Raw genomic sequence first — 23,130 nt, forward strand, 5'->3', positions numbered from 1 at the left:
TTTTGTTGTTTTGTTTTCAAATGTAAGGGAAAGAAAGAAGTAACTTCTTAAATACTTACTCTTAAAAAAAGAGAAATTCTTACGTAAAATTGATGTTAGCCTTGGGACATAAGGGAGAGTGTAAGTGGTTATATTATTTTAGTAAACACAACTGAATAGTTTTTGAACGTCTACCGAAATAATGAGATACAGTCTCCTCTCAAGTGTGGGAACTATTTTGTACCCTGTTCCCTGACCTGTACCTTTTGACCCTGGTGCTTTGTGATGAGATTATAGGCCTTTGAGTTTTCTCCAGTCTACCCAGGTTTCCTTACGCAGCAACATAAAGGTTTAATCTTCCTTAAAAGATGTTCTTAGAATTGAGGAGAACATTCAGATTTAATTGTGGGCATGAGTTTTGTAAATTTTTTTCTTTACATTGTTCTGTTTTTCTTAATACTGTCTAAAGTATCTATATTTTATAATAGGAACTTTCAAGTTTTGTGGGTGTGTGTATGATTAAGTATGTTTTTCCTTTGGAGTCAGACATTGTAAAGTCATGTTGCTCATTTAGAGAGAAGGCTGAAAATTAGAGCTTTCCAGGATAAGGGAACTTAAGAGAGACCCAACTGTTTATTCCCCATTGTTGCCCCTTTAGGTATGAGAAGTTAAAATCTGGATTCAGAGTGTGTCATGCAAGAGCAACAAATGAAATATTTTCAGAGAGAATCAATACCTTAACTTGCTTATTTTATAACAGTCACTTTTTTAGACACCTTATCAGATGCCTAAAATGTAGTTGGAAAAGAACCAGGGACAGACAAGACGAGATGAACTCATTTACTTTTGCTACTTGTTAGTGGTTCCTGTAAGAGTGGGGTTTTTTGTTTTATTTTTGGCGTTTTGGGTTAATTTTTTTTGGAAACAGGTCGTATCAAAATAAGGGTTTGGGGATTATGTGATTGATTGATTGATTGATTGATTGATTTAGCATGCTGTCCTCAAGTTTACCTAGAAAACTAAGCATTTGTGTTGTTTCAGACATTTTAGTAGGATTCATTCATTAATTCATTCATTGATTCATTCATTCGGTCCTCACCAGAAGATACATTTATTGATTTTGGAGGGGGGGAGAGAGGGAGAGAGAATGAGCACGTAGAAGAGAGAAACATCGATATGAGAGAAGAAACATCCATTTGTTCCCTCCTGTACGCACCTCCACTGGCAATTGGACTGGGGAACGAACTGCAACCTAGGTGTGTGCCCTGACCAGGAATCTAACCCACAACCTTTTGGTGCACAGGATGATGCTCCAGCCAACCAATAGGACTTTCTGAAGAATGTCTGTTTATGCACTGTTGGAGGATTTATAATAATGAACCCTTAGGACTTTGGTTTCCATGGTACTTTCCTGCTACTGAATTTTCTACCAGGAGTAAGGATAGATAAAATTTAAAAACTGCTTTTTGAAAAAATTGTGTTTAAATTAAAAAACTAATAATATATGGTTAGTTTAAAAACTGGACAGTGCAGGATTGCAAAGAAAACAACAATCACCTATTATGCCAAAGGGAGGAATTTAAGTTTCAATTTTTGGTCACTGATCAGAAGCCAGGGTGACCATTTATCTTACTGAGGCATTGTGGTTAAATGAGCTGAGCAACAGCCCAGGAAACACAATAAGACTTTTTTGCAGGGGGTCCAAATCTTTGCCATGATTTAGTTAGTATACAACATCTGTAAAGACCTCTGTAATTGTTGATTGAAAGGCTGAATGAATAAAATAGAGTTGTCTACCTCAGGTGTTTATTTTGAGGGATACAAATTAAATCCTTGGTACATGGAACTTATTTTTTAAACCCAAATCCTCTATACTATCAGTATTTAAAGTGAAATGGAAGAGAAAGAGTAGCTTTGAATCTCAGGAGTTTAAAGCTGAAATAACCTCTTAACATTTCTTTTTTCATTATGGAAAAGAAAGGGGAAAGCACTGGTGCCAAATGAGATGGGGAGGCAGGAAAGAGGTCATAAGCAAAAGAGGCAGGCAGTTCAGTGACAAACATGAGAACCCTCGATCTTCGTCTTACTGGGAATCTGATTGGTTCATCTTCAGTAGCAGAAGGGAAATATGTTGAGGTGGTTTAAGAAACCTCTGATGGAAGATCTGGTTGTCTTCTTTCAGATTGCTGGGAGAGCATAATACTGGAGAGAGGCTGAATCTAGAAGCCAGAGCAGATCTGACGCTTGTCCCTCAAGGCTCCCTTCCTGTCTCCCTTGTAGGGGCTGTGTAAACATTTCATGGTCAGGGCTGGCACTGGCTGCAGAGAATGCAGAGAATGCCTGAAGTTTCCCTTTTCATGTAGCCGAATAATAGAACAGGCACAGTCTTTTAATTGTCTTGCACGTTTTGGCTGTTGGTGCCTTTGGAATTCTTCTGTAAATTACTTTTCTCCTAAAACACGCTTATCATGAGCTTCATGTTTAAACCACCCAGCCAAAATAAAGACCTTAAGATGCCAAAGAAGGGATATTTGTCACAGTAATTGGGAAAACTATACGAGGACAGATGCTCTTCTCTCATTTTCTTTAAACCTATTAATGTACAAATAAGAATATGACTTTTGTGATGACAGTGCATTCTAAATTTTTTTTGAGTAAACAAAGCAAAACTCGAGTTAGTTCTTACCTGGAGAGGTATAATTTGCATTTTTGTTTCTGTTTGCTTATTTTTCAGTTGCTCTGGGCACTGTGAATGGCACTGATTCTATAAAAAGTTGTTGGAGAACCTAATCACAAAAAAGGTTGAGGGGCAAATCATTCATTATCTGTGTCCAGATCTCTGCTTCCACCCTTTTTGTTTTGGGGACCAGGTGCATATGTTACACATTTAAAAGAGAAAAGTAGACTCTCCTGCTTTAAGCATTTCATGGAGTAGGAGAGGAGTTGGGAAGCGAGGTTGAATTCAGCTTTACAAGGATTTTGCTGTCAGAATGCTTGTTACAGGTCAAAGAGGACCGAAGAAATAAAGGAATTGGGCTGGTTCACATAGCAGGTGCTTTGGGGGGTGGAGGGGCATTGAGTTGCAACTGGAACAGACCTCGAGCTCTATTTCACTGCAGTTCTGTGTTTGTGCTCTGTCTGTCCCATGTTGACTTCCTCTTGGGGCCGCTTACTTCACGGTAGTACAGGGGTAGCGGTAGCTGAGGCTTCCCATTTGCATAACACACCTTCCCCAGCAGAGATTTAACTCCTCATCCACTCCCCACTCAGGGCATGAAACAGAAATCTGGGTCATTGTTATGATTAGACCACTTTAGGGTCACCCTTCCCTGGGGCCCCATCCTCCAGCCATTAGTATGGCAAGGAAGATGGGATTAAAGCGACTGTTTAGAGACCAATTTGCGATAAAAACTACAGGGCTGCTTCACAGTGGAAAAGGGAAGTGGCTACTGGGAAGGCTAGACTATGAAGAGGGCCCTTTGAAAGACAGAAAAGAGCCTCTCAAGGTTTTGAACAGGGAATGGCATGCTCCCAGCTGTGGTTTAGGAATATCCCTCTGGATGAGGGGTATAGAATGGGGTTAAACTGGGAAGAGACTAGAAGCAGGGGAAACCAGTTAGGATATTCTGTAAAACAAACTGGAGAGAGGGCCTGAATTAGGGTAGTGTCAGAGGGAGTAAAGAAGAGGGGGTGGATCTAAGAGAAGGATAGACATTAGATGAGTGGAACTTGATGGCCTTACTGTATGTGAAATTAAAGGGGAGATGGGGCACACAGGACTGAGATTATGGGCCCAGGCGACAGGCATCTGGTAGTGGCATTCATAGAAGGAAGCAACTCAGGAGCAAACAAGTGCCAGAAGATGGGTGGTAGGTTAATTTTGAGTTTGTGGTAGTGATGGTGCTGGTGTGGCTTTATTTTCCATTATAGCAGGGAGGACTAAAACCATTTCTTCCATATCTTGTCATGACGGTAGTGATTAACTGTGTTACAGGATGCGTGTGCAAGCTAGCAGTGGAGCTGGAACTTGAATTCAAGGCTTCAGATGCACAGTTCTGTATTCTTTCCATAATATCACACTTACCTCTGGTTATAGACATAATTCATGTGTTCTTTCTCTTTGCTTTCCCCCTTCCTCCCTCCCTCTCTTCCTTTTTTAAGGGGACCAAGAATGTGTACATACTAGTTTATTCTTTGTGCCTATAAATTTAAACCTATTTTTTAGACATGATGTATAAAAATACCATAATGAAGAAAAATATGGAAACTGCCCAGGATACAAGCTGAGACTTATTTTTGAGTTATGATAATTTGTTGGGAATTAATCAGTAAGTAATTTTACCTTTTACTGTGGTGCTTCAATTTGTGGTTAAAACATACAGTTGTTTTTGTGGCAGGCTTTACCAGTACATTTAGAATACATCTCTGTTCTTCAGCCAGGAGGCAGTGAACCATATGCTCTTTAGCATTTGGGAGTTTGTACAGCAGACAACTCTGACCAGTTTGTGCTGGTGCTTGCACTGGGTGCTAGGCATTCCCACCTAGAATGTTCAGGTTACCTGGTACCACTCTACAACTCTGTATTTGAGCTGGCTGATGGTAATATATCACAACGCTGATAGTGGTATTTCGGCTAGTAACCTGGCTAATAGTGCACGGTAGTGCTTACTGTAGAGCCTGGCGGGATGTAATTGCTCAGTAAACATCAGCTACATGCTTGTTAAACACAGTTGATTTGATTCAGTCTCAGGCACTTTGATGGCATGTAATGTGTTGCTGTAAATCTCCTTTAGATACTCAAAGACAATCCTCTGGGGTTGGGGCCTTTTTAAAATTTTTTTCCTTTAACTGAAGGCTAATTCTGTCCATTTTTTAAAAAATAGGTAATGCATTCATGTGGTATCGTTTTCAGAAGATACAAAAATTTTTTAAAATATATTTTATTGATTATGCTATTACAGTTGTCCCATTACCCCCTTTCATTCCCCTCTACCCTGCATACCCTCTCCCTCCCACATTCCCCCCCTTTAGGTCGTGTCCTTGTGTCATAAGTTTTTTAGCTTCTACATTTCCCATAATACTCTTCCCCTCCCCCTGTCTATTTTCTACCTACCATCTATGCTACTTATTCTCTGTACCTTCCCCCCCTTTCTCCTCCTCCCACTCCCCTGTTGCTAACTCTCCATGTGTTGTTCATTTCTGTGGTTCTGTTCATGTTCTAGTTGTTTGCTTAGTTTGCTTTTGGTTTTGTTTTAGGTGTGGTTGTTAATAATTGTGAGTTTTCTGTCATTTTACTATACATGTTTTTTTATCTTTTTCTTAGATAAGTCCCTTTAACATTTTATAAAATAAGGGCTTGGTGATGATGAACTCCTTTAACTTGACCTTATCTGAGAAGCACTTTATCTGCCCTTCCATTCTAAGTGAAAGCTTGGCTGGATAGAGCAATCTTGGATGTAGGTCCTTGCCTTTCATGACTTGGAATAGTTCTTTCCAGCCCCTTCTTGCCTGTAAGGTCTCTTTTGAGAAATCAGCTGACAGTCTGATGGGAACTCCTTTTTAGGTTACTGTCTGCTTATCTCTTGCTGCTTTTAGGATTCTCTCCTTCATTTTTACCTTGGCTAATGTAATGATGATGTGCCTTGGTGTATTCATTCTTGGATCCAGCTTCTTTGGGACTCTCTGAGCTTCCTGGACTTCCTGGAAGTCTATTTCCATTGCCAGAATGGGGAAGTTCTCCTTCATTATTTGTTCAGATAAGTTTTCCACTTGTTGCTCTTCCTCTTCTCCTTCTGGTACCCCTATAATTCAGATGTTGGAACATTTAAAGATGTCCTGGAGGTTCCTAAGCTTCTCCTCATTTTTAAAAATTCTTATTTCTTTATTCTTTTCTGTTTGGTTGTTTCTTTCTTCCTTCTGATCCACTCTATTGTTTTGAGTCCGTTTCCTTCCCATCACTGTTGGTTCCCTGTGCATTTTCCTTCATTTCTCTTATCATAGCCTGCATTTGTTCATCTAATTTGCGACCAAAATGAACCAATTCTGTGAGCATTCTGATCACCAGTGCTTTGAACTGTGCATCTGATAGGCTGGCTATCAGTCTTGGTTGCTTAAAAGTACTGGTTCTGGGACTTTCAATTCTGTTTGAGCCATCTTTTTTCTCCAGACGGTCACGCCTGTTGTATATGAGGGGCGGAGCCTTAGGTGTTCACCAGGGCAGGGCACCCCAGTATCTGGGTTGTGACACTGTATGTGGGGGTAGGGTCTGAGGGGGACTAATGGCGCTTGCTCCGTTCTCCGTGGGGCCTCAGTCCCTTCCACTGCTTCCCCCGAGCAAACTGGGCCCCTCTGGTGCTGATTCCCGTGTGGGTGGGCTTGTGCACCCTGTGGGACTTTACAAGGACCTCTCCTGTGAGGCTGGCAGTCTCCCCCTGCACCCCCATGGGTGTTTTCAGTCAATGTCCTGAGGCTCTGTTTCCCAGCGCTGTGATCCTGGGTTGCGCACAGTGCCTTGCTTCACAATTCCCGCCTCGCTGGTTTGCCGTTTGCCACCTCTCGGCTGGGGTCTGCCAGCTGCGCTCTTTTGTACCCTGGATGCCTTACTTGCCTGGTTCCAACTCTCTGCTCTCTTATTCTCTGCTCTCCACGCCAGGACCCACGCCTGGCTGCCCGACTCTGCCCTTCCTACTGGTTTGGATGAATGTGTCTATTTTAACTCCTTGGTTGTTTGACTTACATACAGTTCAATTTTCTGTCAGTTCTGGTTGTTATTCTGTTTGTAAATTGTTGTTGTCCCTATCTTGGTTGTGCGAGGAGGCACAGTATGTCTACCTATGCCTCCATCTTGGCCGGAAGTCCTCAGTACAAAAAAATTTTTAAAAATATGCCTCATCTCTCTCCCCAGCCATCTAGTTCCTTTCCCCAGAACAGAACCATAGTTGCCACTTTCTTGCTCAGACTTCCACAGACATTCTCTGTGTTCCATGGCATGTTTCTTATTACTGTTAGAGTACACTCTTACCTTTGAGCTTTGCTGTATTTCTTTATCCATGTTATTGCTTTTTCACTTTATTAACAGTAATTAAGGTATTCACATTATATTTCTTGTTTGTAGATATACAGCTTCTAGTTTGCCGTTGACTGTCAGGTTCAAAGATGTAAATGAGTTGCTTCAGTTGCTAGAGTCAGAATTAGAACCAGAAGGAGAGTTCTTTGGGGTCCAGATCCAGGCCCCTTTCACTACAGAGGAATTAAATTGTTGTCATATGTAAAACAGCTCACCTCTTTGATGTGAAGCAGGGCACTTATACTTTAAAAGAACAATAATAAACCCATTATACATTAACCTAAATCACATTTTGAATGAAAATAGGACCAACTTTGGGCTTTTGTACACATTAGAATTACAGATTTTGTTGGTTGCCCAACTGTTTCAGAAATAGATTACCTGCCCTGGCTAATGTAGCTCAGTGGATTGAGCACGGGCCTGGGACCAAAGGGTCTCCAGTTCAATTCCCAGTCAGGGCACATGCCTGAGTTATGGGCTGGCTCCCCAGTCGGGAGCACATGAGAGGCAACCACATGTTGATGCTTCTCCTCCTCTCTTTCTCACTCCCTTCCACTCTGTCTAGAAATAAATAAAGAAAATCTTTTTTTTTTTAAGAAAATTAAGAACAGATTAAAAAGACAAAAAAAGAAATAGATTACCTACGTGTAGTTAAGCAAAGGCACTCGAGTAAGACATTAGGAGTTGTTCAGGAGGACTCACCAACATTAACGTAAAAGGACTCAGTAGATACAATCTTTTCTTTTAATAGCTGAAAATCAGCCACAAGGGCAACTACACATGTTACATTAATAGAAGTTTTACTTTAACAGAAATGGAGATCACATGGAGGTTTAGCAACAGGGCAATCGACGGGGGGGTGGAAGGTACAGAGAATAAGTAGCATAGATGGTAGGTAGAAAATAGACGGGGAGGGGAAGAGTAGTATGGGAAATGTAGAAGCTAAAGAATTTATGACACGGACATGAACTAAAGGGGGGGAATGTGGGTGGGAAGGAGCAGGGTGGAGGGGAATGAAGGGGGGTAATGGGACAACTGTAATAGCATAATCAATGAAATATATTTAAAAAACAAGGTTTACTTAAAAAAAATGCTTTATTGGCCCTGGCCAGGTAGCTCAGTTGGTAAGAGCATTGTCCCAATATGCCAAGGTTGTGGGTTTAATCCCCAGTCAGGGCACATACAAGAAGCAACCAATGAATGTACAAGTAGAACAATAAATCAGTCTCTCTCTCTCTCTCTCTCTCTCTGTCTCCCTCTCTCTCTCTCTGTCTCCTTCTCTCTCTATCAAAAAGAAAATGCTTTATTATCTAAAGAAATACAAAATATATGATTGGGTTTAATTAACCTTTTTCTTTGGTAAGGTGCATTTTTATAAATTATGTGACATGACCTTGACTTTATGGAGTCTTGCTATGCTGAGTGGAAGTTTGGATGCAGTATGGTGGGACAGTAGGAAATTATCCAGTGTAGAGTATGTTTTGTTTTGTCTGCTTAGAAATTAAGCAAAGAAACCCTTTCAGATGTGGAAAATTTCACACGTACACTAGAGAGAATAATATAGTGAACCCTCATGTGCCCATCAACTGATTTGCACTTACCGTCAATTCTTACTCCATCCTCATGCCCACCTACCACAAAAGAATTATTTTGAGACAAATTCCAGATTTCTTGTCATTTTATTCATAATGTTTTAGAATGTCTCTCTAAAAATAAGGGTTCTTTTATGTATGCTTTTTAAAAAATGAGTTTTGATTTTCTATTTAATCTTCAGATCCCTGTTGTAATCAGTTTATGTATTAATAAATAATATGACCATCTTAGTCTCTCATTAACCAAATGCAATAATTAAATCAAAAGGTAAATCTTATGTGTGCTTTGTTTTTTAATTTTTAAAAATTTTTACTGATTTTTTTAGAGAGAGAGAGACATCAGTTATTCTACTCACCTCTGCATCTGTTGGTTTATTCTTTTATGTGTCTTGACTGGGAGTCAAATTCCAACCTTGGTGGATCAGGATGATGCTCTAACCAAGAAAGCTACCCGGCCAGGGCCTTGTGTGTGCTTTTAACATTTTCAGAGTTATATCAACATAGATTTTGAGAAAGTAAGTAATTACTAAAAGCATGAATGTTAGTCCAACTTGGAAATTTAGAAATCTTAGAAGCCTTCCCCTCCCTCCCTTCCTCCCTTCCTTTCTTCTTTCCTTCCATTTTTTAAGTAAAAACAATCCCACAGCCTTTATTGTCATCTGGTAACAACATAAGGGTAATCAAAGCAATATGAGTAAATATTTAATAACTACACTCTGAACAAAGGTTACCTAAAAAATACAAATTGTGTTTTCAACAGTTTTTCAGTTCATTACATATTTCTAGTTGGAGACACTTTGGAGCAGAGTAATATTATCTCCTTTTAGCATGATCTGACCTAGTTGTTTTCTTGGCTTTGTTTTAGAATGACTCTCTTCTGCATCATTGAATACAAGGTTCATATATTCACCAAACCCAGTAATACAGCCCTCTGTCTGCATATGCACTTGCTTATAAAGCCACACCTGAATCTGAGGTCTGTTTTGCACAGATGAGGTTGATGGGCTGCACCCTTACCCTCCACACTTTTTGGCCATGGGACACCATAGTGGATGCTGACAAAGACCTCACTAAGCCTTGCTACTTCTGGAATCAGGAGGCTCGCTCTTTTAACACCATTAAACAGGGCTGCTTGATTGTATTAGTTTACTACTTCTGTGGAACAGATTATCTTAAAATACAACACTCAAAACAAGCGTTTATCTTGCATACTTTCCAAGTGACAGGAATCCAGGAGCAGCTTAGCTAAGCGGTTCTGGCTCAGTCTCACTCTCATAAGGTTGCAGTTACCTGAGGGCCTGGCCCAACTGTGGCTGAAGAATCCACTTCCCAGCTCACTTGAGTGTTTGCTAACAGGCCTGTGTTCCTTAGCACTTGGGGCTCCTCATAAGTCACCCGTATGCCCTAATGACATAGCCACTGGCTTCCCTCAGAGCAAGTGATTATGGTGGAGGTGTGGGTATAGGAGGCACATAATGGAAACTGTATTTTTTTTTTAAATAACCTAATCTCAGAAGTGGCACACTGCCATATCTGCTTTATGCTAGTGGTTACACAGACCCAGGGCTAGTACACTGGGAGAAGGAACTGCACAAGGCCGTGAGTACCAGGAGGCAGGGATCACTGAGGGCCATCTTGGAGGCTGGCTGCCACCCTGATTTTGGCATTGTTAAATGAAAGCTTCTAAACTTGTGATTTCGCACTTAAAATCTTCAGCAAGGATTTGAAATAGAGTGTACCAAAACTGTAGTAGTGTTCAGGGTTTTGATGCAACCTGTCCTGGAATAAATAATACAGATCTATTTTAGGGAGGCATTGTTACAGAGTTTGTGTGCAGGCTCTGAAGCCAGATTGCTTTGGGCAGGTTACTTAAATTCTGTTTACCTAATAATAATAATAATAATAATAGTACTCTATCTCCTCTTGGGTTTTGCAGGTCAAATGCTTAGACCAGTGCTTGGCACATAGTAGGTAGTCGAGTGTTACGTGATGACAGTGATGATGGTGATTATTTAAAGGTTTTATTTATTTATTTTTAGACAGAGGGGAAGGGAGGGAGACAGGTAGAGAAACATGAATGTGTGGTTGCCTCTCATGCACCCCCCACTGGGGTTCTGGCCCACAACCCAGGCATGTACCCTGACTGGGAATCGAACCAGCGACCATTTGGTTCACAGGCCAGCACTCAATCCACTGAGCCACACCAGCCAGGACTGTTATTTTTAATTGTTAAAAGAACTTAAGAATACAAGTAAGATTAGCTGCTTTTGTATCTGGAATATAGGGTAGGATGTTGGCAGGTAGTAGAGAGGTGGGCAGAGACCTGTGTGCTATGGTAAGGATGAGCAGAGTTGATTTGTATTTATGTTGCTAACCTTTGGCAATTAGTGTTTATTTTAAACTACTTTGTTTAAAAAAAAAAAGAATGGTTAGGCATTTGTAGCATTGCCTTTTTCCATTTTTGCTTCAGTAATAACACCTTGGTTCATGCTTCAGACTCAGCAATATGGGGCACACAGGTGTTCTTTTCTAATTTTTTTTTTTTATAAAAGTCCCTCTTTGAAAGAGAAGTTATGGTGGTATTGCTCTTTTAAAAAGGAAAATAAAAGAATATTGAAAAGGGTGGTAGTGGAAGGAACTGAAAAGTGCTTGATAAATTATGTAAGGAAGCATTTGGCTTTGGTCAGAAATTTAGTTGTTAGCCAGCTGCAAGCGAACCCATCTGGCACACTTTTTCATTATTCTTCTGAAATATTCATGGGCTCCAACAGTCCCTGCCTTGTTTCCATTAGATCCTCACATATTTTCGTCTTCCGGTAGCCGATCTGGAGTTGCAGTGGGCTGTGCCCTTTGTTTTTTGTTTCCTTGTTTCTGTGGATGTAATCAATAAAGAAAAGGCAGACAAGGAAAAGTTTGTGTATGTTCAAAAATTCTCTTGCAAAATAAGGTGTGGGGCAAATCAGTGTAGGATTTGAGAACAATGAGTAAAAGTAATCCACTAAAGTTTATGCTTTAAAGTAGCTGTAATAGTTTAGACATCTTTGAATTATGAATCTCCTCTGATCATTAAGCAGTACCCTTAATTTCCATTAAAGAAATTTTATTTTTATATTTTATTTTATTTTTGATTTAGAGAGATAATATTAGTAAACTTAAACATTTTTATTAATAAAAGGCATTTGCTAAGTTTCTTATTAATTTCTCAGAGGTTTCTTGAAATCATTTGGTATGTAGATCATAGGAAATCATAAGTAATCCTTTTATGTTTTAAAATTAACTTCTTTATTTCAGATCACTGATATTAGGATTATTATTTAGCACTCAGAACCAAGAGTTTTGAAAATTGATCTTATAAATTTCTCTTAGAGCTTGTGCTTTTTTACTGAATAGTAATTTGACATTCACCTAGTTATTTCTACTTTAGTTTTAAGAAGAAACTTCGCACTTTTAGTAATATCTTCAACATTCATATCTGATTTTCTTTCATTAGTTCCCTGTTTTACATGGGAAGAGAACCCTCCTATTTTTCTTTCTTAAAGGAGGTTGGCAGTGTGTGTTTATACCAACTGCTGAGATTGTACCTTGTTGAGTGATAGATTAAGATTTCAAACACTGAGTGGGGTCAGTCTTTTCATTTTTGTAGGTTTACAATGTGACAGTAGTGTTGAACAATAGGGGCTGTTTGTGCCGTGGATTTTTATGATATGGGTTTTGGTTTTTTAAGCTTCTATTGAATCTATTGGGATGACATTGGTTAATAAAATTATAAAGATTTCAGGTGTACCATTCCATAATACTTCATCTGTATATTGCATTGTGTGTTCACCACCCCAAGCCTGTGATGCAGATTTTAGTGTTGGAGTGTAATCTTCCTTTGGTTTCTCCTCTTTTAGCTTTGCCTCCTTTGTCTGCTCTGGTTTTACAAGATGAAGAAACAGAATGGCTTTATTGGGGTCAATGCTTCCCAGAAACCTGGCTGACTTTATTTGCCACCTTTTAAACAAAGGATTTGCAGGCTATGCAGGCTGCCCATCTGTCTTAGGAAGCTTTGTGTGGCTTAATGTGCAAAAAAGTTGTTTTACTTGGAGACAGAAAGAAGCCTTTTCTACATACATATTCAGAAAACAGTTTCTAGGTAAACACTTGAAATGCTATTTAGTTTCGTGCTGTACTGAAAGTCACCTGACTGTCCCCATGTGTTAGGAAGTGAATGAACTGAACAGAATTAGAAGTCTTGTCACTGAGGTAAGTAAACTGAAGGTATTACAGAGCAGCTTTTTTTAGAGTAGAAAGAAAGAAGCTGGGAATTGGTCAGTTAGTGGCTTTTATCTATTTTCATTTTCTTACAAAATTGCTATCATTAACTAAAGCACATACAACTACAGGCCAGTTATTTATTTAAAATTAAATTTGTCCTTTAGGGAGTAATTCTGTAGTATAAAATGTTTGCACTTTTGCCCTGGCTGGAGAGGCTCAGTGGATTGAACACTAACCTGCAAACTGAAGGGTTTCTGGTTCAATTCCCACTCAGGGCATATGCCTGGGTTGGGGGTCAGGTCAGGTCCCCAGTAGAGGGTGTGCGAGAGGCAACCACACATTGATGTTTCCCTCCCTTTCTCTCCCTTCCCCTCTGTCTAAAATAAATAAGTAAAATCTTTTAAAAAATGTGTGTACTTTTTACCTGTAGGTACTTAATTTGCTATTTTTATTTATCACGTAGACTTTTGGGCACTAAAGATGTGGGGCTGGCTGGCCATGTGTATTAACATTATTTCTAAGCCCCTCTTTCTGCTCTATAGACTTGAAGCTGCTTGAGGGAAACCATAATACAGTGGTGCCTTGGTACTCGTTGGCTTCAGAACCCGTCAAACCTGGTAGTCGTTGAATTTTGACAAGAAAAAAAGTTTCAGCACTTGGTGCTTGCTCACCATTCATCACACTTGCTAGAACTTGTATGAGTCACAGTGCCATCCCACAAGAGAAAATGCTTCATCAATCATTGCTTGCTCGCCATGCTTCTGAACGGGTTAACGAGTACCAGTGTACCAGTGTAGTAAAGAACATGGGTTCTGGAGTTTCTGAAGTGCACAGATTAAATCTGCCACTTGTTAGTCTTGCCTTTTAAACATTCTGAGCCTTAGTTTATCATCTCTAAAGCAGGGTTGTGTTTAACTCATGAAGTTGTTGGGTTGATAAAAGAGAGAATATGCAGTGTCTGGGGTACTTCGGAAACAATAAAAATAACCTGTTCACCTTTAGAACCCCTCAGCACCTAGTACAGTGCCATGTACGTAACAGATGCTCATGGTACATGGGTTGAGTGGGAAAACTTCCAGAATGTGTAGCCATTATCAATGTAATTGATAAATATGTTAAAAAGAAAAAAAACAACAACAAAGCTTGTATGTTTATTTGTACCTCATTTTGACTGTAGTTAATACACTCTTGACGTCATAATAGCTCCTGTCATGGGCCTGACACTTGTTACATGTTTGAATAAATTGTTGATTTTTCATGCCCCTTTTATTTATTTGTATTTTAAAAAATTTCCAGTCATTTTTTTTAAAAAGATTTTATTTATTTAATTTTAGACAGGGAAGGGAGGGAGAAAGAGTGGGAGAGAAACATCAGTGTGTGGTTGCCTCTTGTGAGTTCCCTACTGGGAACCTGACCCACAGCCCAGGCATATGCCCTGGCTAGGAATCGAACCAGTGACCCTTTGGTTTGCAGGCCAGTTACTCAGTCCACTGACCTGCATCAGCCAGGGCTCATTCCCATTTTAAATGACAAGTTTTTCTGTTTGTCTCTGTAGGTTTTCCTAAACATATTGGAGTTTTAGGTATCCTTTTAAAAAAACTGAAACTATAAATTTAGGAAGTAGATGTTGGCTAATCAGATTTCAAAATGATGAGTTTTTCGTTCTTGTTTTTAAAGCTGAACATCAAATCTCAGATAAGCCTCTTAGAGACAAACTGGCACAGGTATATGGAGCAGAAATTGTTATTTATTTACATATACTTAGAATTGGCATATATTTCCTTGCTGTTTCTCTTTTGCTGTGCATGGGTAAGGAAATACTTTGCTATGCTTTAAATTTTGTCCTTTCCTCTGAGACTCTTACATAATGTGTAACAACTGTATATTTGTTACTCAAATAGGGCCTCTGAATATAGGTCCTTTTTGGTAACTGATCTCTTTTCTTTATCCTTTGCATATTGAGTTCTCTTTTCAAGTCCCTAAACATGACTGGGGTCTTAACAAAAGTTTTCAGCTAATCTCCTATTTCGTTTTCTCATGAGAATATATTTCCTCTAGTTCTAGTACTTTCTTCCACAGTTTTTGCTAGGTGAGGTAAGTTCACCAAAGGTAAACTCCTTTTTATTTTTTAAGTGGGGAAGGGGCTGGTTGCTATATTAAATAGGGTGGACAGAGAAAGTGACCTTTGAACAAAGGTTTAAAGGAAGTTAGAGAGTTAGGCAAGTAGATATTTGGGGTAAGTGCCTTCCAGGCTAAGAGAACAATCAGGCTGGGGGAAAGCCCTCAGTGGGGCCTCAGTGGTTCTCTGATGACTTAACCCTGAGGAGCCTAGGGGAGTGAACAGGGGAAAGATGGTGGGGAGGGGGGGCAGAGTGGGGGAAAAATATCTCAAGAGGCCAGAACATAAAAGGGCCCCATTGCACTGAAAGGGCTTTGGTTCTAACTCCAAGGGAGATGAGTAGCCATTTCGGGGTTTGAAGAGAGGTAAGCCCTCTGACTTAGCTTTAAAGGATCATCTGGCAGCTGTGCGGAGATGAAACTGTAAGGGTACAAGGACAGAAGCAGGGAAATCCATTAGGAAGCTTGCCGCAATCTAGGTCAGAGATCGTGGTAGCTCAGAATGGATGGTGAGATATGATCAGCGTCTGGATATACTGTATGTGGAAAATCGAAGCAATAGGATTTCATTACCAAATACGGAATGTGAGTAAAAGGGAGAAATTGAGCACGACTCCCAAAGTTTTGACTTGAGCAACCTGAAAAATGGAGTTGCCGTCAGTTTCTGTGGGGAAGACTGGGGGGTGCCTGGGTTGGAGGTGGGGGTAGTGCAGAATTAATTTTTGGACATGCTGAGTTTGGGGTGCCTATTAGGTATCATAGTCAAGAAAGTGATTAGATGTATGGCTTTGGGGTTAGGAGAAAAGACAGAGCTGGAATTATAAATTACTCATAGTTTAAATTCTTAAGGCTGGATAAGATGACCAAGGGAGAGGATGTAGAGGGGGAACAGGAAAAGGGCCAAATATATAGCTCATAAACACTCTGACAGTAAGACTGGTCAATAGGACATTAAAACATTCTAGGGAAAACATTATGAGTATTTTGTAAAGAATAGGATAGTAAAGAAGGAAGGCAGCAGCATTCAGAATATCTCTTTTCTTCCCCCTTTCCTTCCTTTGTACAGTTCTTAAATTTTTCCATTTGGTAGTAAGCTCAAGGTCAGAGTGAACACATAGCTGACCCTTTTCGTGGTGGATTGACATCTTTGGATTTTGTTCTTTCACTATTTCATTGAAGTTTGTAATCCCTCATTAAGCTTCAAGTGTCTGTTTGCTAAACAGATATTAATAAATGCTGTCAGGTTCTTACATTTCTATTCTATTTTTATTAACCTCAACATTGAAACAAAAATATAGGTAGAAAATATCCTTACTGCTAACAATATATTATTATAAATTTTGAAAATGACTAGATGTTGGACATACTAGGCTTTTAATTTTTTTCTTGTGTTTTGTCTCCTTGCCTGAGATAATTTCAAAATATTTGTGTTTCAGCAACTTTATGTGCTTAAGCAGTGCATCATAGTGAATTGCAGAAGGTAGCCGATCTGGCTGATGGAAAACTCTTGTTGGTACTTTCAATTAGGTTAATGGAACTGATACTGAACTATAATGTGGCTAAGGAAACTGTGTCCTGCTTTCTTCTTTTTCCATGTTGTGTTCCCAATTCCTAGATTCATCTTTAAAGTTGGTATGTTGAGGGGAAGTAACTTACGGTGGGTAGCTTGATTTGCCATCACTTCATTTCCTCTACTAATGGAAGGGTTTGCTTAAAATAGGTTGGAGACTGATTTCCCCCCCTTCCTTTAGTAATAAGGATTATCAGTATTGGGATGGTAGAAAGGTTGCTTTTTATTTTTTGCCTGTGGTTAAAACTTTTGTTTCAAGTGACATATTTACCATTGCATTAAGGTGCATTTGGTGATTGAATGACTGATATTTGAAGGGATACTTTTTCTCTCCATACAGGTAATACTTCAATAATGCTGAGTGAATTGGCAGTCAGAAGACTCTTAAATCATTCCTAATGAGGAATGAAATTGTGTTAGTTGCATTTGTTAGTAAAAAAAAAAAATCAATATCAGACTGTATTCATGAGGTGTCTGGTTTGAAGAACCACAGTTTTAAATACTAAAATAAACTTCCAGTTGCTAAGTGGATGCATAGTCAATTCCTAGTCCTTAGATTGATTTGTGTTTGGGTTTTACTGCTGTAATTAAACCAATTCTTCAGGGACAGAGAGTTGATTTAGAGTATTGTGCAAAATGTGCTTTCTCCATCAGTACAAGTATTTTTCTTGTTTTATTGATAGAATAATGGATTCAGAGAAATTTTAATGAAATCTCCAGTTCTGTTTGTAAGGTCACAGTAAACCTTATAAAAAAAAGTTGTGACACTTAGGCACAAACGAAAAGACAAGGAAAGGAAGTTTTTATTGGGTCTCACATCTAAATTTTAGGAGATCCAGGGAAAGTTTTCTTTAGACCCTGGAGGTCTGTCTTTTTAAAAAAAATTATTGTTCAAGTACAGTTGTCTGTATAGATCGGAAAGCTGGGGTTCAGTTTTCTTTTTTTGTTGTTCTTTCGGTTTCACTGCAGTAATCTTTGATGGGAAAACTGAGAGCTCACGTTACTAGGAAGTGTCACCAATGCAGTTGCCTTCTGCTCCAACCCCGGGGCCGGGGGAGTAGGGGGGAAGAGGCAGGGAAGCGCTGTTGATATTGGTGTATCGCATATAAGGAAATTTAGAACAGTCCTGTATGAGGAGTTACTGAAAAGAACAATAAAATGTTGTGGGCTGTGATATGCTTCAATATTACTTTAAGACAGGCTGTGTCTGAGTGTGTCTAGAGCTAGATGATTATGACAGTGACTGCTCCTGAGTCCAGGCTGTGTGGTTTGGCCTGGTTTGAGGGTTGGTAGACTTGGGATCAGCTTCCCCCTGCACTGCTTTTGATGTGGCAAAAGTGGGGAGCATCTCTCCAGTTACTGTCTGTCTGTTCTTTATTATATAACCAATGTCTCTGGTTATATTTTGCTTGCTCGTTTTGTTGATTAGGTTCCACTTATAGGTGAGATCATATGGTATTTGTCTTTCACCACCTGCCTTGCTTCACTTAGCATAATGCTCTCCAGATCCATCCATGCTGTTGTGAAGGGTAGGAGTTCCTTCTTTCTTTCTGCTGCATAGTATTCCATTGTGTAAATGTACCACAGTTTTTTTTGATTCACTCATTTACTGATGGGCACGTAGGCTGTTTCCAGCACTTGGCTATTGTAAAATAATGCTGCTGTGAACATTGGGCTGCATAGGTTCTTTTGAATTGGTGTTTCAGGATTCTTAGGATGTAATCCCAGCAGTGAAATTGTGGGACAAAAGGCAGTATTTTCAGCGTTGTGTAGTTTTCTGAGTACAGGTCTTTTACCTCCTTTGTAAGGTTTATTCCTAGGTACTTTATTTTTCTTGTTGCTATAGCAAATGGGATTTTTTTCCTGATTTCTGATTCTGATATTTCATTGTTGGTGTAAAAAAATGCCCTTGATTTCTGAATATTGACTTTGAATCCTGCTGTTTTGCCAGATTCACCTACTAGGTCGAGTAGTTTTTTGGTAGAGTCTCTAGGATTTTATATATACACTATCATGTCATCTGCAAACAGTGACAGTTTTACTTCCTCCTTTCCAATTTGGATGCCTTTTATTTCTTTTTGTGTGTGTGTGTGTATCTGATTGCTGTGACAAGGACTTCCAATACCATGTTGAATAGAAGTGGTAAAAGTGGACATCTTTGTTTTGTTCCTGATCATAGTGGGAAGGTTTTTAGTTTGTGCCTGTTGAGTATGCTGTTGGCTGTAGGTATCTCAAATGTGGCCTTTATTATGTTGAGGTATGCTCCCTCTACTCCCACTTTGCTGAGAGTTTTTTTGTAATAAATGGGTGCTATATATTAATTTTTTAGTAGAACACCATGTACTTTATGGTATACCCTTATTTACATATTGTCTCCCTGTAGGATCTTAGGTTGTTTAGAAATTTTTATTGTAAACAGTATTGCACAGAACTTTCAACTAGGAAAATCTTTGCTGACATGTGAAGTGATTTCTTTTCTTAGGTGACATTTCTAAGAGGGAACTACAGAGTTAAGCAGCATGCCTACTTTATTTTTAATGCATATTGCCAGACTTCCCTCCACAAAGGCTGTGCTGGTTTGTTTTTCTGCCAGTATTCTTGAAGGAATATTACTGGTTTTGACGTGTTTTTTTTTTAACCCTCCAGTGTGTATTTTGTTAAGAAAAGACACCCCACTGAAAGATTTAGAATCTCTATTCTGTAAACAATAGGTTTCTTACTAGTGTTCTGCAAAGTTTCTGGAATTCCCATATGTCATAGAGCTCTCTTCTGAAAATTAAGAATGGCCCTCTCATGGATTTCCATATGACCAAAGACATTCATTTTCTTAAAAAATAAGTATATATCATAAGTAAAATATTTTGTCTCTTAAAAGAAGTTTAATAATCTTAGGTTTCATATATAATTTTCCTTAAAAAATCATAATTCTCTTCTTGAAATTAAGAAAAAAGGCAGTGCCTTTTTAATGTGACAGGGACGTGGTTTTCATTGCCGATAGGAGTGAACAGCATGTTTTAAATCATTTCTGAACTTTCTTAGTGAAGCCACAATTAGAAAATGAGCTTGGCTTTCAGGACAGTATTTATTGATTCTATGTTAAAAGGCCCAAGTTTTCAGCTGCACCCAATAATATATTCCATCCATATGGAGACTATCAAACTGACCTTTGGAAAAAATACATAGCATTTAATTAATTTAATTGGTCCTCTTGAAGGTACTCTTGCTGAAAAGGTCTATCCTTTTACACAAAGAAGGAAGGGGTTTGATTAATTTACGGGTCTGCCGAAGCATATAATATAGTATTTGGGAAAATGTCAGGCTCTCATGAATTAAAAAAAGTTATATGGGAAATTCACTTACCTTGTTAATTGAATTAGTTTCCAGAAAGATGTGAATGCCTAAGAGGGTCTTGTGATTGGAATCAGGTTTGTAGAGAGGCAGTGTATTATGTAAGGGAAAACCTGTTCTCAGAAGCAGATATTCAGGGTTTTACTGCTACTGGGAGAGCTGCTTAACCTTTCTAGGCTTCAGTTTTCTCAGCTTTGTTTTGCAGACTTTGATGAACATGCCCTGGCCTGGGTATCTTGTTAAAATGCAGAGTCTGCTTCAGTAGATCTGGGCTGGGCCTGAGATTCTGCATTTCTAACAGGCTCTTGGGTAGTGCTAGTGCTGCTGGCTGGGGTGTCACAATTAGAATCGCAAGGAAGTAGGTATCTGTGTTTCCTTCTAGTTCTAAAAGTCTTATTCTGTGTTAAACTACTCTAGACATTAAGTTTTAAATACTTTAACATTTAAAAATATTTTTTGAAAGTTTGCTAGTGAGAATTTTTTTGTCTGATAATGTCTAAGATTGGTCCTAAAATATTCCAGCACATCCTAACCATTGTGGCTGAGTTGGTCGGGTGTCATCCCACAAAGTGAAAGGTCAGTAGTTCAATTCCCAGTCAAGGCTCATGCCTGGGTTACAGGTCAGTCGGGGTATGTACAAGAGGCAGCCAATTGATGTTTTTTTCTCACATCAATGTTTCTCTTCTTCTCTTTCTCCTTCCCTTTCCCTCTCTCTAAAAATAAACAAATAAGATCATTATAAAAAACAAATATTCCAGCATTCACTGTTTCCCTTTAAAAAATTGGGAGGGGAGTAGATAAAATGAGAATAACCAAGTATTGGTAGTTGTTGAAGCAGAGTGATGAGTACAGAAGGGTTCATTATACTTTTCCCTTATTTTCTATCTTTAAGTGTGTGTTTGAAAATGTATTTTAGAAAACTGAAACACACAAGACCAAGAAATGTGAATCTGCCAGGGTCACAGACTGAGCTATTTATGTATGTGTATGTTTATTCTCCCTCTTCATCTCCCTCTCTCTGCTTCAGACACTGGTTTTTCAATGCTGACTTGTCTCATAGGGTGCAAGATGGCAGTGACCTGGGAGAAACTCTTTGAAGGAAAAAAGCATGATGTCTAATGAAGCACATTTTGCTGCAAAGAGAGAAACTCAGCTGCCATTCTGTATGTGCGAGACTTCGGCTGTTTGTTTCTGTTAAACATTGCAGATGTGTCTATGCCAACTAAACTCAAATGTGTTAGTGATATTTTTGGAAATTCACTTTGCAAACTGTAACCTCAGAATAGATCGTGGTTGCTGTGTTGAATATATCAATCAAATATTACCATTTTTTTGAATAGGATGAAGCTACTTAAAATAGGGGACAGGAAGTGCATCTGTCACAAATATTTCCTGCTACTACAGGAGATTTTAGATGTGGAGTTATATTGATGCTTTTAAATCCAGAGTGGTTTTACAGTCTATGAAACAAAAATTTGACTCTAACTAAATGTGTATTTTTCAGGAATTGAACACACGTAAAATGGAGAAAGCGCAGAAAGCTTTGTTTTGGGAAGAATTTGGGAAAATGTTCAAAACAGTTATAGAATGACACTGTTCAGGAAATAGCATTTTAAAAAAGATTTTATTTATTTATTTTTAGAGAGAGGGGAAGGGAAGGGGGAGAAAGAGAGAAGTGAAACATCAACGTGAGACAGAAACATTGCCCATCGCACACATGCCCACTGGGGGCGAACCCTCAACACAGGAGTGTGCCCTGATGGGGAATCAAACCTGAGACCTTCTGCTTTGCAGCGCAGTGTGCAGCTAAGCCACCCCAGTCAGGGCAGGAAATAATATTGTGATACGGGATAAATAAATACACTCTAACAAAAAGCTAACCTATGTGGATTAGCTATATCCAACTTACATATAGTTTATATTTTGAGAATATTTTGAAAGCACAAATTAATGTCTGGTTATCAAAACTAGAAAATAAAGAAAAAAGTAAAATATTTCAGAAGCATTATTCTCACCCACAACCATTATTATCATTTCACTGTTTTTCCTTTCAGTGTTTAATGTGCTTTGATATACTTTTTTTTCTACCTTATATATTCTTTTAACCCGTTTATTCACTGAACATTGTAAAATACTACTTTTCATTATTATACATTGTTTTGTAAATATTACCCGAGTGAAACAATTCCTTGTCAGGTCTAGGTGAAGACCTTCAGAGTCCCCAGATAGGTAGTCTAGAAGTAGTGTCCAACTTTGACGTTACTTTTAGGCCAGATCCAGGTTGTCTGTTACGGTGAGTAGAATGGAGATAGGGAGTCATTTTGAGCTGGGGAGACCAAGACGGCTGCAGGGTCCATCCAGTATTTGAGTACGTTTTGAGCTGAATAAGATTCTTGTATTTGCCCTGGAAAGAATGCAATCCCAGGTCGAACAGAGCCTCATAGGACCTTTAGTCCAGACCTGCATTAGCTCTGATGCCAGGACTCAGAACCTGGAAGGCTCTTGTGGAAGTCATACGTCTGAATCAAACCCCAAAGTGAAATTTGGGGGAGAATGGGAGTATGATACTGGTAATTCTTGCCATTCCAGGGAGTTTAAAGCTCACAAAAATCACAGTACTTAAAGACAAGTTTAGGGTGGGTAGACTGGGATGGGAGTAAAGGACAGAAAACTGTACTTGAACAATGATTAAAATAAAATTAGAAAAAAAACCCCCCACAGTTCCCATTAAAAAAAAGAGACAAGTTTACTGTAGTCCTTAAGGACAAAACCAAACCGAAAATATGTATACACACACACACAGGGATTAAGTGAACTAATGCAAATGAAGTGAGAAGAACAGTTCTTACCACATAATGATAATATTAGTGGCACTGTGGTGTAGAACTGAGGACTTTTGGGCAGCTTTTATGTCTGCTCTTAAATGTATCAGGATTTTTTTTTTTTTAATTCAGGAAAGCATGAGTTTCTTTGAATACTGAATAAACTGAACCAAATAGAAAATAAGGATTAAATCTGTCTCTGCCTCTCCTTCCCTTTTGTGTCTTACCCATTGAACTGAGGACCTTCCTCAGTTTTACCCATTTTTAAAAACTTAAAAGCCTTAAAAAATGCCTGGAGTAAAATAGATGAATTTTGGCTGATTATTAGAAGCAGAAGGAATTAGTGAATCACCTCATTGGTAACTGACAGTAGCAACT

General features: G+C 38.9%; 1 protein-coding gene and 1 pseudogene across 4 annotated transcripts in view; one reads left to right on the forward strand and one right to left on the reverse strand.

The window, feature by feature from the left end:
• The window catches only part of DENND5B (DENN domain containing 5B), a 168,015-nt gene that overhangs the window by 12,928 nt on the left and 131,957 nt on the right, over positions 1 to 23,130 (forward strand). The gene's annotated exons all lie outside the window — the stretch shown is intronic.
• Positions 9,075 to 10,678, reverse strand: LOC118499109 (annotated as a pseudogene).

The sequence above is a fragment of the Phyllostomus discolor genome, chromosome 2 (genome assembly GCF_004126475.2).
Source record: "Phyllostomus discolor isolate MPI-MPIP mPhyDis1 chromosome 2, mPhyDis1.pri.v3, whole genome shotgun sequence".
Classification (NCBI taxonomy): domain Eukaryota; kingdom Metazoa; phylum Chordata; class Mammalia; order Chiroptera; family Phyllostomidae; genus Phyllostomus; species Phyllostomus discolor.